Raw genomic sequence first — 15,135 nt, 5'->3', positions numbered from 1 at the left:
TTCAGTGCAGATTGTTGGTCTGTTTGTGCAGTTGAAAAATGTGTACTTTGCAGGAGGGGAAAAAATGAAAATTGTGTTTACTTTCAAGTTTCAATTCTGCATGATTCATCCCACAGTTTATTTCAGGAACCCCCAATCACTATAAATCATCCCATCGGCAAACAATTTTCTCAATGTTTTCTCTCATATGTATAAATAAACTTTTTCAATGTAATTTACTATTAATTTTAGAAGGGGGAGACAATGCACAAACCACAAATGTCCCTGTTTTTGTTCTGCCCATCTTCCTTGGCGCACGAACAATTCTATTCATACAAATAATGACCATTTACAATGCTGACTGGAGCGTTACAAGTCCTTTCACTTTGGAGAAAGCTGAAGCAGCAATTACTAGACTTCAGATGGGGCCCAATTAGATCTTTGTACAAAGCTCCAGGCCTGTTGGCCAGACGGTGTCACAACATGGCTGACGTGAACGTGAGAGGAAATAGTTATTCATGCTTGTTCTCCGTTGGCTGGGGTACTCCTGTGATAAAAGCTTTCGGTCTAGACCTGTCCAGAGATAACAAGAATTAGCCATTTGCAGGAAAGGCAGGTAGGGTTACTGATCCACAATGCAACTCGATAAATCCAGGAGTTTAACACATTAACAAGCTGAGGTGTTCCATTGTGTGATGTCATTAACATTCTAACGGATTTGAACTCTTGAGTGACTTACAGTAAACTGCTTTATATGTTTGCTGGACACACAAACACAGATGAGCGGGTTTATCAGAAGGATTGGAGAGTTGTGACATCTTTTCTTATGAGCCAAGGCTCTGCTGGTTTTCCCCTTCCATGCAACATCATGATGTCATGCGGTCAGGGACTGCATATACCTCTTTATGGCTCCATTTAAGAACGAGATATAATGCACACACAAAAGGGGTTATGCCCTCCATTCTGTACTTAGCAATCAGCAGTAAGTTTATCTTTTTGTCACTGTTGCGTTTATGCCATCTATAGATGGCATTAGCAGTTCTGCTGTCCCTATTGCTAGCAAGGGATGTGGTCAGGATGCCTGCGGTCTGGATACCAGTGCCAGAATCCCGACACGTGGCCAAAATTCCGGCGCCAGAACTCCGACATTACTTGGAATACCGACGCTGGAATCCCGACCACCAACACCCTGAACTTAAGTATGCCAGGATCTCCTACATTTTAGCAGCAGGGGTGGCAGGGAATAAGGTTTAAGCTGCAGGAAAGGGAGGGTTAGGCTGCAAGGAGGGGGGGGGGGGGGGGTAGGGTTAGGCAACCTCGGGGAGAGTTAGGGTTAGGCTATGGGGAGGGGGGGTTAGATTTAGACACCACTGTGAAGGGTTAGGGTTAGCCTGTGGGGTGGGGGGCGGGTTAGGGTTAGGCAGCGGGAAAGGGAGGGTTATGGTTAGGCTGCAGGGAGGGGGGGTTAGGGTTAAGCACCCCTGGGGAAGGGTCAGGGTTAAGCTACGGGGAGCGGAGGTTAGGTTTAGGTACCCCCCGCGGAGGCTTAGGGATAGGCTGTGGGGTGGGGTGGGGGGGGGGGGGTTAGGGTGCAGGAAGGGAGGGTTAGGGTTGTAAGGGTAAGTATACCGATTCTGGGCATCGGGAGGTTGGTGTTGGTATTATGACCTCGGTATATCGTATTGCACCACAGACTGGGGACCTAGCAAAAACCTTTCCAGCTTCAGTGAAGCTTTCCAGGCTATGCTGACTCCCCGCTGAGTGGAAACGCATGTACATTAGTGAACGACCTGTCACTGTTAGAGGTAGGCTGCGGGAGCTGGGTAGAGGACACTGCTAGCAAGGAGGATGTTGGACCTCTCCGGCCAGGTAAGTAATGGTACATACCGATGGCAGATTCGGAAGTATCAGTGTGAGACTGAACCAAATAAGCCACGGTAATTAATGTCGTTAATATATGGAGCCTTAGCCATTAAGGCATTATCACTGAAAGATTTCTCACCAGTTACATTGAACAAATTATTTGTATCCTCGCTGAACAAATTAAAATGGTTGATAGAGTTTTAGAGATCTATTTATCACCATTCGCATGGATGTATCTATTATCGCATGCAGGCACAGAGCATGCGGTCAAGCCAGTGGAGGAACTACTGCCAGTGCAAGCAATGTGTAAAAAGGGGACACTGTCTGCCATAATGTGTAATAGGTGGACGTTGTCTGCCGTAATGTGTAAAAAGGGGATGCTGTCTGTCGTAATGTGTAAAAAGGGGAATCTGTCCGCCGTAAGGTGTAAAAGGGTCTCTACCTGGTGTAGTGGTGCTACCGTGCAGCGTAATTTGAATAATGGAGACTACTGTGCACCGTTATATGAATTGGTATTATTTTGTGGCCACACCCCTTCCCCACGAAGCCACGCCCCTATTTTTGGGACGCGCACACTGCCCCTGTTTTACATAGAGAGGGGGGCTCCGATGCCATTTCTTGCACACAGCGCTAAAATGTCTAATTATGGCACTGTTGCTAGTTATCCATTTCCCTGGCCCTGAGCAGGTCCTGCTCACCAGATTCTCTCCAGGGGTGAGGGGGTGGACTTGGATGGGATGAGGGGGGGGGGCACCTGGGCCCACCGCTCGCTAGTTCCGCCACTGGGTCAAGCTCTGTACCTGTGATGCCTCTTTGCAGCATCATCGGGGTATTTTTTGCCCGTCGCAACTGCCACCGCTGGGTGTCGTCGTCCCCCTGTCGCAACTGCGCCCGTCCCGGGTAAAGCACCCACCCCACCGTATTCATATTTACCAGTCCCAGGAGCCAATGTACGCAGCTCCGGTGAGCGTTGCCGGGCGCCAGGTCCTTCTTCTGCGCTGTGACCTGCGGTGCTGTAAAGTGAGCTACCATTTTGCAGCATCACTTTACTGCACCGGGGTCAAAGCGCAGCATACGGGGGACCCGGCGCCCGGCAGTGCTCACCGGAGCAGCGAACACCGGCTCCTGGGCTGGTAAGTATGATTTTATCCCCCCCCCCCTTTTTTTTTTTACACTTTGATCAGATTATCACACTGCGGTGTTCTTTTACATTTATTTTTAGTAAATTCGGCCACATCGCATTTCCCATTATAAGTATGAGCAATGCGATCTGGGTTACTAAAAAAATGACAATTAAAGGGTCTGGAGCAGTTTTTCATGAACACTGCTCCAAAAGCCCTTTAATACATTCAGGTGATACTAAAATAATACGAAAAGGGTGTGAAAATTCCCCTTTTCACATTATTTTAGTAAGAATAATGTTAATAAATAGACCCCTTAATCATATTTTAATAAATTATGCAAATGAGGCATCTTCATTTCTAGGCCAAAGGCTTTGGGGTATGTAAATGACATTGTGGACTTTTGAGTTAAAGTCAGTAAGAACATTGAGAGAGAGGATGGCGCTCCATGGCTCGGCCATCAAGCAAGCATTGGCAGGTAAAGAGTCAGAGCAACCAGTGGCAAGACACTTTGCGGTGATCAAGCACACCATGAATGATCTCCGACATATTATCATTGACCATGTCCCTAAGCACATAAGAGGAGGGGACAGAGATGGCAGGCTCCTACAATGAGAAGCCAAATGGATTTTTGAATTAAATACGACCAACCCCAATGGACTGAATGAGAAACCGAGTTGGAACATTTTTAAATAAGCTTTAGATGCATACAGAAAAGAGGGATTGTTTTTTCTGAATGCAACTTTTACTTCCATAGTAGTATCAATTACTTGAGGATAGTCCCATGTATGTACTAGGTATTCTATCTAGGGGACATTACGTTTTGACTGAGGTGGTACCTGGAGGTCTTTAGGCGGATTTGGCCTGGGGAGCTCAATATAGAATATTAAAATGAACAACAATATTAACATTGTACTAGCAGAGTGTCCGCTAGATCGTCCGGTGGCAGAGGGCGGCATCTTAGCGGGCATCAGGGGGATCTATATAGCTGTTCTGCTTTGTTTTTTCCTTTATGTGCACTTTTAGTTACCACTTCAGACAAACTGAATGTCTTTCAATCAGTTTCAATCTGTTTTACCCTTATGGTGTGTGGGTTTCTGTACTATAAGCATCATGCACTTTATTCTATCTTTCATTAGCGCCGCAGCCCGACCGGCTACAGCATCGGGTCACCATGGTTATGACGCACATGCGAGTCGCGCTGTGCATGACGTCAATCAAGGGAGCCGGAAGAGGGGATGGACCACACGCGGCCGGGCGGGCGTGCACGGACACTGGCGGGTTTTCTTCATCTTTATAAGGTATGAATTTCACTATGTATGGTATTGTTCACCTTGACAAAGGGGCGCTTGGACCCCGAAACGTTGGATCACTTTGTGTGTGAAATACATTTGACCTTTTGACAGACTTAGAGTGCCGCTTTACTTGTTCTCTCTACCCATCCTTATCTGAGATGGCACCTAAGCACTGAGTCTTGGAGGGGGAGTGCCGGTCCTCACAGTCTTTCTATATATATATATATATATATATATATATATAAAAATACTTATATGTGTGGTAAAAAAGGGTCAGAGACCACGGCTATTCAATTAATATCATCAAATGGAAATAGGAGGATCCTGATGGAAGATTTGAGTTTCATACCATATGGTACGGGATTGGTTGGAGAGAAGCCTTCAACCAATCCATGTGACAGATAAAGAACAGTTTATCTTTAAACATATCTAAAGTGGGTACCAAGCTTTGTATCCACATGTGTAAAATTGATTTACGGGCTGTAGATGATATTGCCAAAAATAATTTTTTAACCTCTTTGGGTGCACGAGTATTTGGTGGTAATAGACCAAAGATTGCCCATTCACGCGTATGGGGAATATAGTTTACCAAGTGTTGAGAGGCAAAACGCCATACCATTAGCCAAAATTGTCTAAGGGAGGGACATGCCCAAAAACAGTGGTAAAGGTCAGCGGGCTGTTGTCCGCATTTAGGACAACAAGGATTATCCTAGAGGCCCATTATATAACCCCTATGCGGCGAAATGTATGAACGATGAAAAATATTAAGATACATCTCTGTATATTTAGCCGCTGGGAATGTGGTAATGGAGGTTTGTAACATTTTTAACAAAATCTCCACGGTAAGGAATGGGAAATGTTCCAACTAATTGGCAATACCAGTTTTGAGGGAAGAATGTTCCATTAAGGTTCTAAGACAATTATAATAAGAGGAAATAGCTCCCTTAGTTAGGGGCGATTTTAGCAAATTGGTATCCAGAGGGTTGCCCCAATCACCCTCCGGGATTAGTTTAGAAATCTGACTAGCATAGTGTTGAGCTTGGAGAAACGCAAGATTGTGAGGACCAAGAAAAGTGAATTTAGTCACAGCGTCTGAGTATGAGAGCGGTTTGTGTGAGTCAGAATTAAATAATTGACCTATTCTATAAAGACCCTCTGATTTCCACAGAGAAAATGGGTGAGCGGCATTACCATTTTGGAAGTTTGGATTCTGTAAAAAGTGTAGATGTATGGAGAAGTTTTGGTGAATTTTATATTTATGTCGTAACAAGTTCAACCACACTTTCCTAGTGGAAAAAGCATATTTATAATATAATGTTCTATTAGAGCTATCTCATGAGGTATCCGGCTCTCAAATACAGGGGCAGATTTCTTAAGCCTGTTGAAGTGATAAAGTGGAAGGTGATAACGCACCAGCCAATCAGCTCCTGTCATTTTTCAAACCTAGCCTGTAACATGGAAGTTATCAGCTGATTGGCTGGTACTTTATCACCTTCCACTTTATCATTTCACCAGGCTTAATAAATCTGCCCCACAGTATGGATTGCACCAAGATTGTGTACCAAGTGTCGCTAATCAATCGCGGCCCGTGCGCAGTGCAGCTGTGACAATGTTTCGGAGCCCAGTGGAGGGTAGATTTCCCTCTAATAATAGATGACTGATATAATACATTCTGATGCTACAAGTATATTGCAGTATTACATTGCAGATCCCATGGTAATTGCACATGACTTGTACCCCACATGCATGCCAGAGCAATTACTTTTCCATCCCACTGGAGAGATTTCCCAATAAAGGGGGGCGGCAGCGGGGAAGGTGATTTTGCTTTTTCTGTAATAATCTGGATGATTTTAGCATGTGGTGGAAAATACACATCTTCTGTCTGCAAAGGAAAGAGGGTCCTTTCAGGGCCACACACACAAACACATGTGGGATTCAGGCAATCCTAGCTTTGTCTATATTTAACCGGGAAACGCCACACTGTACACACTGGAATGGTCTACACACAAAACTGCGACCCGATGACAGAGAGGTCTCAACTGATCTCCCAACAAGTAAGAGCCTGAAAGAAGTAACTTGTTATTAGTCTGCCTGTGATGCTCCACTGCTGACATACACTGGACTGTGCATCAAAGGACTGACATTCCCTGCCTCTGCTAGTTGTACAGTAGCATACCTCCCAACTTTGCTGAGTAATGAAGAGGGGTTCCTGTGCGGTGAAGCCGCGCCTGCCGGAACAAGGGTGTGTGACTTCATAGAAAGGGTGTGTGGCTTTGCTGTATAGCCCACAATTGCGAGCCACGCTCCCATTCTCCATCACTTTCGGGGCATGGCGGGCACTCAATGAGTTCCTGGCATGCCCCCAGTCCATCTGTCCCTGTGAATAGACGCTGCGCACACCGTAATGCCTGTGACACATTATGACAGGCATCGCAATGCCCGTTATTCATTATGCTACATAGTGCAATGCCTCTGATACATTATAGCACATACAATGCTTGTGACACATTATGACACACACCGCAATGTCCGTGATACATTATGCCACACACTGCAATGTCCGTGATACATTATGCCACACAGTGCAGTGACCCTGAGACATTATACCACATACCACAATGCCCGTGATATAGTATACCACACACCGTAATGCCTGTGACACATACCGCAATGCCCGTTATACCCTATGCCACACCGCAATGCCCATTAAACATTATGCCACACACTGAAATGCCCCTGAGACATTATACCACATACCACAATGCCCGTGATATAGTATACCACACACCGTAATGCCTGTGACACATACAGCAATGCCCGTTATACCCTATGCCACACACCACAATGCCCGTTATACATTATGCCACACACTGCAATGCTCCTGAGACGTTATACCACAATGCCCGTGATATAGTATGCCACACACCGTAATGCCTGTGACACATTATGCCACACACCGCAATGCCCATTACACATTAAGTCCTACAGTGAGGCTGCTAATTACTTTTAAATTACCTGCTCGTTGCCAGAGGTATCATGCTCTTGGTTCCATGCACAGTGCCAGGGGTTTTCATGCTCAGGGTGTCATGCTTGTTGCCAGAGGTATCATGTGCTGGGTTTCAAGCTTGTTGCCAGGTGGTAATATTCTTGCCAGGGGTTTCATGCACTGGGTGTTGTGCTTGTAACCAGGGGGTAATGCTTGTTGCTAGAGCTGTGCTCCCAGTGCCACATATGCCCCCAGTGCCAGATATTCCCCCACAGTGCCAGGTACACATATGCCCCCAGTGCCAAATATGCCCCCCATTGGCAAATATGCTCCCCCAGTGCCAAATATGCCCCCCCCCAGGTGCCAAATATGCTCCCCCAGTGCCAAACATGCCCCCCCAAGTGCCAAATATGTTCCCCCAGTGCCAAATATGCCCCCCCAAGTGCCAAATATGTTCCCCCAGTGCCAAATATGCCTCACAAGTGCAAAATATGCTCCCCAAGTGCCAAACATGCCCCCCAAGTGCCAAATATGTTTCCCCAGTGCCAAATATGCCCCCCCCAGTGCCAAATATGCTCCCCCAGTGCCAAATACCCCCCCCCAGTGCCAAATGTGCTCCCCCAGTGCCAAATATGCCCCCCAAGTGCCAAATATGCTCTCCCAGTGCCAAACATGCCCCCCAAGTGCCAAATATGTTCCCCCAAGTGCCGAATATGCTCCCCCAGTGCCAAATATGCCCCCCCCGTACCAAATATGCTCCCCCAGTGCCAAACATGCCTCCCCAAGTGGCAAATATGTTCCCCCAGTGCCAAATATGCCCCCCCCGTGCCAAATATGCTCCCCCAGTGCGAAACATGCCCCCCAAGTGCCAAATATGTTCCCCCAGTGCCAAATATGCCCCCCCCCAGTGCCAAATATGCTCCCCCAGTGCCAGGTACACCCCACCCCACCCCGCAATATCCGGGCTCCGCTGCTGTGCTGTTTTTGGAAGGAGGGACACGAAGGGCACAGCGCACGCCTCTCCTGTATGTCCTTCCTGCATCTCCGGTGGTAGCGGCGTGTCTATCAAATGAAGTGCCGGTTCGTGAGCCAATCAGAGCTCACGAACGGGCACTTCATTTAACAGACACGCCGCTGCCGCCGGAGACCCAAGAGGGACACACAGGAGAGGCGCGCGCTGTGCCGTCCATGTCCCTCCTTGCCAAAACCGAATCAGTGGCGGCGACTAGGGGGCCCCGCAGCCCTGTGCGCCTCCAAGTGCTCGCAGTGGCTGCAGACCCCTAGTTACACCACTGGGCACTACCATGATGCATAAAATTATTTAGCAACTGAGATGTGTCTCTCTAGCCGTGCAAACGAATAGTTGCCGCCCATGGGGGGAGTGTATTTTCGCTTTGCAGGAGTGCGAACGCCTGTGCAGCAAAGCGCCTGCAAACACATTTTGTGCAAAACAAGACAGGCCCTGTAGTTTTTCCAAACACGCCCAGAAAACGGTCAGTTGACACCCAGAAACGCCGTCTTCCTGTCAATCTCCTTGCGATCGGCTGTGCGATTGGACTCATCGCTAGAACCAGTGAAAAACCACAATGGACTTTGTACCCGTACGACGCACGTGGGCATTGCGGTGCATGCGCAGATTATCCATTTTTTTCACTGATCGCTACGCAGCGAACAACGGCAGCTAGCGATCAACTCGGAATGACCCCCATAGTTAGCAACATTTCAATTTAAACGATAGTATGGAATTATTGGAACTATTGTTAAGGCAGAGTAAATATTTTGAAAAGAGAAATTACATTTTTATTTAGGGTGATCTATGTAGGTACGTGTTTTGGAAACCTCTGTGTTATATAACGCTTTACCCAGTATGATGCATTAAATGTGTAATATATAATATACCTCAGCAGGAAGCTTAGTAAGAGGAAACGCATGCAGACTGTCGGATCGCTATGCAGCGACCCCTGGTCACACCACAGGGAACATTAATGTTCTACAAGACACAGCACTGAAGCGCTAACGAAAAGAAAGCCTGGATAGCAGTGATCCCCACCTCTCGGCCCGGCCACGCAAATGAATAAATAGATTCTTTGTGCTCGCTTTCAGCAGACTATTTAGGCACATGTAGGCATCTGGACACCAAGTGCTGGGGGCGGATCAGAGTGGTGGAGTCAGTGCCAGCCTGTTGAGTACGTTGGCAGATGACATCAATGAAAGGGCACAAACCATATGTGTTTCATTCATTCTGTACTCTCCAGAACACTATGGGGTATATTCAATTGCTGTCGAAACTGCTGTGTTGTCGGAAAGACGGAAGTTACCAACTGATTTACTTCGGAAGGGGTTCCGAAAAGGAGTATAATTTCCAAAAGGAAATTTGCTTCGGCGCTAGCCCAGGGGCTTGTCTCTGATAGCTGCTACTATACACGAATAGCCAATGCAAGGAAACACAACAATAAAGAATAAATTAGCAGCGCTAAAAAACTTGCAACCTGGTATCATAAATAAAAGTGTATTATATTTAATATATTCAACATAGAACAATAATTAAAAATGTGTAAGATAGTAAAAAAAGTTCAGTCATGCTAATACATTTCCCAATATTAATGTCCCGTATAATTGTGCAGACTTCAATATGAGCATCCACAGATGATATAACTTTTTAAGACCTTTTGGACAATAATCATGGATACGGGCCCTCATTCCGAGTTGTTCGCTCGCTAGCTGCTTTTAGCAGCATTGCACACGCTAAGCTGCCGCCTACTGGGAGTGAATCTTAGCTTAGCAAAATTGCGAACGAAAGATTCTCAAAATTGCGAATAGAAATTTCTTATCAGTTTCTGAGTAGCTCCACACTTACTCGGCATCTGCGATCAGTTCAGTCAGTTTCGTTCCTGGTTTGACGTCACAAACACACCCAGCGTTCGCCCAGACACTCCCCCGTTTCTCCAGCCACTCCCGCGTTTTTCCCAGAAACGGTAGCGTTTTTTCACACACTCCCATAAAACGGCCAGTTTCCGCCCAGAAACACCCACTTCCTGTCAGTCACACTACGATCACCAGAACGAAGAAAAAACCTTGTAATGCCATGAGTAAAATACCAAACTTCTTAGCAAATTTACTTGGCGCAGTCGCAGTGCGAACATTGCGCATGCGCAATTAGCGGAAAATCGCTGCGATGCGAAGAAAATTACCGAGCGAACAACTCGGAATGAGGGCCACTGTTCGTGTAGGTAACTTTACCAAGTTGAATATCTGCTGGAGGAAGATCTGTAGCTTGATCCAATGGAGCTTGTTTGGAAGTGAAGCTGTCCTCTCTAGTGTGCGGGATCCAATCCAAGCATTACTTTCAAAGGTGCTGGTGGGCCAAATGACTGGCGGTGTCCATAGATACAAATGTCCTGTTAGGCCAGTTGGATGATGCAGGATGCAATTGTAGATGTCTGCTGACGGGATAGCAAGGGTTCCAGAGCCTGACACGTTTCGCTGCTGTCTAGCAGCTTTATCAAAGGGGGTTCCGACCTATTCAGTATGGACTGTTTTTTTCTGACAAGTCGGGTATTCCCGACTTGTGGGAAAACACTTGGATCGGCAGAATAGCCGGGGATCCACGTGCTTTTGTCGGAAATGCGCCCAAATCCGACAGGTTTCGGTCTGTTTCCGACATTCTCAATCCGACTTTAAAAGAGTCGGATTGAGGAGATGAGACGGGCGTGACACTGTAGCAGCGCAGCTGGATGCAGCTGCCCTTGGTCACCTGCAGCTCCCCGCTCTCTGACAGCTCGGTCTCCTGCTCACCAGCTTGAAGGCCAGGATGAGGGGCTGCTGCTCCGGGCCCGGAAAGGGGGAGCCACCCTGGGTGGTGCACAGCGCCGGGGGGAGCAGCAGCAGCGTGGGGATAATGAGGAAACCCGCCCATCACTGGGCTGTGTGGCAGCACGGACGGGACACTGGGAACGGCCAAATCCGACAGTCGGATTTGGCTGCTCATTGACTAGTGCATTGTCGGATCCTTCCCGACAATGCTTGTTGGAAAGGATCCGACTTGAATTGAATATACCCCTATGATTTTAGATCTGTTTTAGTAACTGTCTGTATTATTGCCGGTTGCATGTGTGTCAGGATTTCTGAACTTGAGCACCTTCAATTCTATGTTAGACAGCTGACCAAAGGTGTGGAACACCATTACGTGTCAGACTGAGATCTCTGAACAGTTATATAGAGGGGATGCGGTTACCATCCCAGCGGTGAGGATCACGGTGCATGAGACCCTGGTGCTGGAATCCCGACACACGACGGAATGACGACTCCAGTATCCCGAAAGGGGACAGAACACCAATGCTGGAATCACGACCATCAAGATCCTGAGCATGAACACAGCGGCCTGGGTACGTACTATGCCAGGGATGGGGGTTAGGTTTAGGCAACCCCCCCGGGGGACTTAGGGTTGGGGTGGGGGGGTTAGGTTTAAGGTGCGGGAAGGGGGGGTGGTTAGGCATCACCAGGGGGGTAGGGTTAGGTTGCGAGGGGTGGGGTTGGTTAGGTTTAGGCCTCGGGGAGGGGGGCTAGGTTTAGAGAACACCTGTGAGGGGGGGGGGGGGGGGGGTTAGGGTTAGGCACCTAAAAGGGAAAGGTAGGGTAGGGGGTGGGTTAGACTCCTTAACACCCCATTTTGGAATTTCAACTGTCGGGATGTCACTGTTGGTCTCCTGACCGTTGGCATCCCGACAGCCGGCATTTCATTCCCAACCCCTATAGAGGCAGTGTGAGATGCCACTGTACAATGTGTACCAGGCTAGGAGAGAATTCCTACAAAGCAAATATATTTGTGCAATGAGCTAGCAAAGAGTTTATTTCAGTATAGTGTATGGCTGGTAATGGGGCTGCGTTACCCTATATACACATAATACTTACACATGAATACTCAGATTTCTGAGATATTACTGTAAAATGTATATTTTTAAGGGAGAAGGGGGCTGGCGTGCTCCATACCTGCTCTCGGCGGCACCACCTTTCCACTGATATGTTTGGCTGTTCCTGTGCAGGTTCCGGCTTTCCAACGCTGACACGTCACTTGGTTTTTTTGTGACAGGATAGGGGTGAGACAACGTATTTTGACACACACTATGTGGCTAAAAGAATGTGGACACCAGATTATAACACCCTTATGTGCTTGCTGAACATCTCTTTCCAAAACTGGACTAGGTTTATCAAAGCATTGAGAGCAATAAAGTGGAGAGAGATAAAGTACCAACCAGTGGTGGCTCCAGAGGGGGGGCTGCAGCGCAGTCCAACTGCCTGTTACAAGCCACCTCTGGTGGGTCTGTGTAATTGCAGCCTGACTCCTATGTCTTCTGTGTGCAGTCCAACTGCCTGTTACAAGCCACCTCTGGTGAGTCTGTGTAATTGCAGCCTGACTCCTATGTCTTCTGTGTGCAGGCCAGCTGCTGCATAATTAGGCCATTAGCGCTACTGTAGACCTTGTCACTTGCAGTGACTCTCCTCATTACGGGGGCTTGTTCATTTTGGCTGTTCTGATTGGATATTGTGTCTTTTATTACCCACCCTGCCTATGATCTAGCTGGTGGTTATACTCTGTCCTTATCCTGATTCTGTAGAAACCTGATCTACTCAGTCTATCCTGACATTCCCTCATGAACCCTGAACAATTTGTGTGATCCTGTCATGCTCTGAGCCTGCTGTTTCCCTGCAAGTGCCTGATCCTGGGTGTTCCAGTCTACACGGTCTCTGTTATGAGCTTATGTTTATGTACCTGATTCTGTGCACAATCCGGTGTACTCCAGTCTTTATTTGCTCAACTAGAGCTTTAGTTTGTACCCTGTATCGCTTCTCGGCCTTTTGGCTAAGATCAAGTGTAGTACCTGCTCGAGGAAAACACTTGGTGGAGTACCTGTTCTTACACTGGGAGCATGAGAGGTCCCTAGTGTGGAATGGAGAAACACCTTGTGGAGTACCATGCCGGGGTGTGGCAAGGCCTCTGGTCGAGAGTGGAGAAAATCTGGGCTTAGTATCCGTCGCCCTAAGAAGGGGTTGAAATAGGACCCCTTGCGTGGAGAGGGAACGGCCTGGTTTAGTATCCACTCTCGTACTGGGGGTTGACCCTGGCACAGAGTGGGTATGCAGGTTGGTCTGGCTGGAGGTCGGGAGCAGCCTGAAGCCCGAGGTTGCTATGTGCCACTGGTACGGGGAGAACCAGGGGTGCCTGAAAATGCACTGGTGGTCTGACACACCAAGCACTAGTACGGCACTTTGGTACTAAGCACCTCGTTCTTCCTGTCTGCATCCACTTTCCTTTGCCCTGGCCTTTTGGCTAGGACAAGGATCAATTTTATTTTTCCCCCAGCCTTCGGGCTGGGGCTTATTTATTTATTTATTCACTCACGTGTTTTGCACTATTTTACACTACACTTTTTGGTATTTTTCATGTGTTTGTCATGTTTTTGGTGGGGTTTAGGTGAGACCCTTATGGGCCACCCTCACCCCTAGTTGTTGAGGCCCTCTCCTTTTGGGGAGGGCTGTAGACTGTTTCGTTCCCCAGGGGGAAGCTTTGGCCAACCCTGGGGATACTCGAGGGTCTCTCTGCGCTTTGGCAAGGAGGGACCCACAGACCCTTTTTCCCCTCAGTAGGCCTTTTGGCTCTGAGGGGTTGGGGAGTATCAGGGCCCTTCTCCTTTTGGAGAGGGTCCAAGGTCCTACCCCCCAGCACGTTTTTGCACAAGACACTGGGTGATGAAGTCACGCACCTCGAGCTTCAAGAAATATTTTTTTTTCCAAAAAATTTAGTTTGTACCATGTGTTATTACCCGTGTCTTGTCAGTCTGGTCCCGCAGTATGTCTTTCTGTGTCACTCGTAGCATCTATTCCACCATGTTATACATGTACCGTTGGTGTCGCTATTAGCAGTAACTTCAATATTCCAGCCCTGCCTGTTTGTCTGCCTGTGCCGGCGCTGCATCCGTAGTCCGGTCCAGCAAGTCCATTTGCGAGTTCCTGTATTACGTGCTATCTGGTCCTGTATTTCTGTCTGCCTGTATTATATTTAGACGCTACCAGGGACTGCACTGCTATCACCTCGGCCATTACGGTTCAGGAACCCAATGCTTGGTTTCCCATCTCCAGTACTGTGGCGCTAGTGAGTACCATCTGCCGCAGTGATCCCGTGCCAGTCATACATGGTAGTGTGCTGAAGTTATTGTTTGTCCTGTGTGTCTGGTCCTTCCTTTTGTGTCCCAGTCTGACTCCAGTTCCGTACTTGCCCAGCCTCCCACAGCAGCCTTGTCTATCATAAAAACCTGGGGGCATCTGAGTACTGGGCATACCTAATCCTCCTGGGAAAGGCAGCTGCTATAGGCGAAGTCTTTGGCTGCAGGAGGCTAAAGGACTGCTGGGCAAGAGCAACAGCGCCACCTAGTACCACCCTGGTGGCACCCTTAACACTGCCACCCCAAATGCTAACAAACATCACTGGCCAGGGCTCACTGGCAGTTGGTGTGTCTCCCTTATCTGAATTTTGGACTGTGCTGTAGTCCCAGTTTTGCAACTTCCACTGGTATCAACCACTCAGAGTCTAATTGTCATATTACAGTTTGAAAAAGGACAGGAGCTGATTGGTTAGTACTTTATGTCTCTCAACTTTATCTCTCTCCAAGCGTTAATTCATCATTTTATACTAGAATTTGGAACATGTCTGCAGAGATTCACATCCATTCAGCCACAAGAGCATTAGTGACAACAGGCATTGATATTGGCTCGCAGTCAGCATTCCAATTCATCCCAAATGTGTTAATTGGGGTTGTGGAGAGGGTTTTCTGCAGAACATTTAAGATGCTCCCAACTCATCAAACAGCACTTACCTCCCAACTGTTCAGATTTT

At 47.7% G+C, this 15,135-nt stretch overlaps 1 pseudogene; it reads left to right on the top strand.

Annotated features, from left to right (window-relative positions):
- Positions 1 to 13,084: 13,084 nt before the first annotated feature.
- LOC134946713 (U2 spliceosomal RNA) lies at positions 13,085 to 13,157 on the top strand (annotated as a pseudogene).
- Positions 13,158 to 15,135: the final 1,978 nt, after the last annotated feature.

This window comes from Pseudophryne corroboree, chromosome 7 (assembly GCF_028390025.1).
Source record: "Pseudophryne corroboree isolate aPseCor3 chromosome 7, aPseCor3.hap2, whole genome shotgun sequence".
Classification (NCBI taxonomy): Eukaryota; Metazoa; Chordata; class Amphibia; order Anura; family Myobatrachidae; genus Pseudophryne; species Pseudophryne corroboree.
This window is presented reverse-complemented; position numbering and strand designations above follow the sequence as displayed.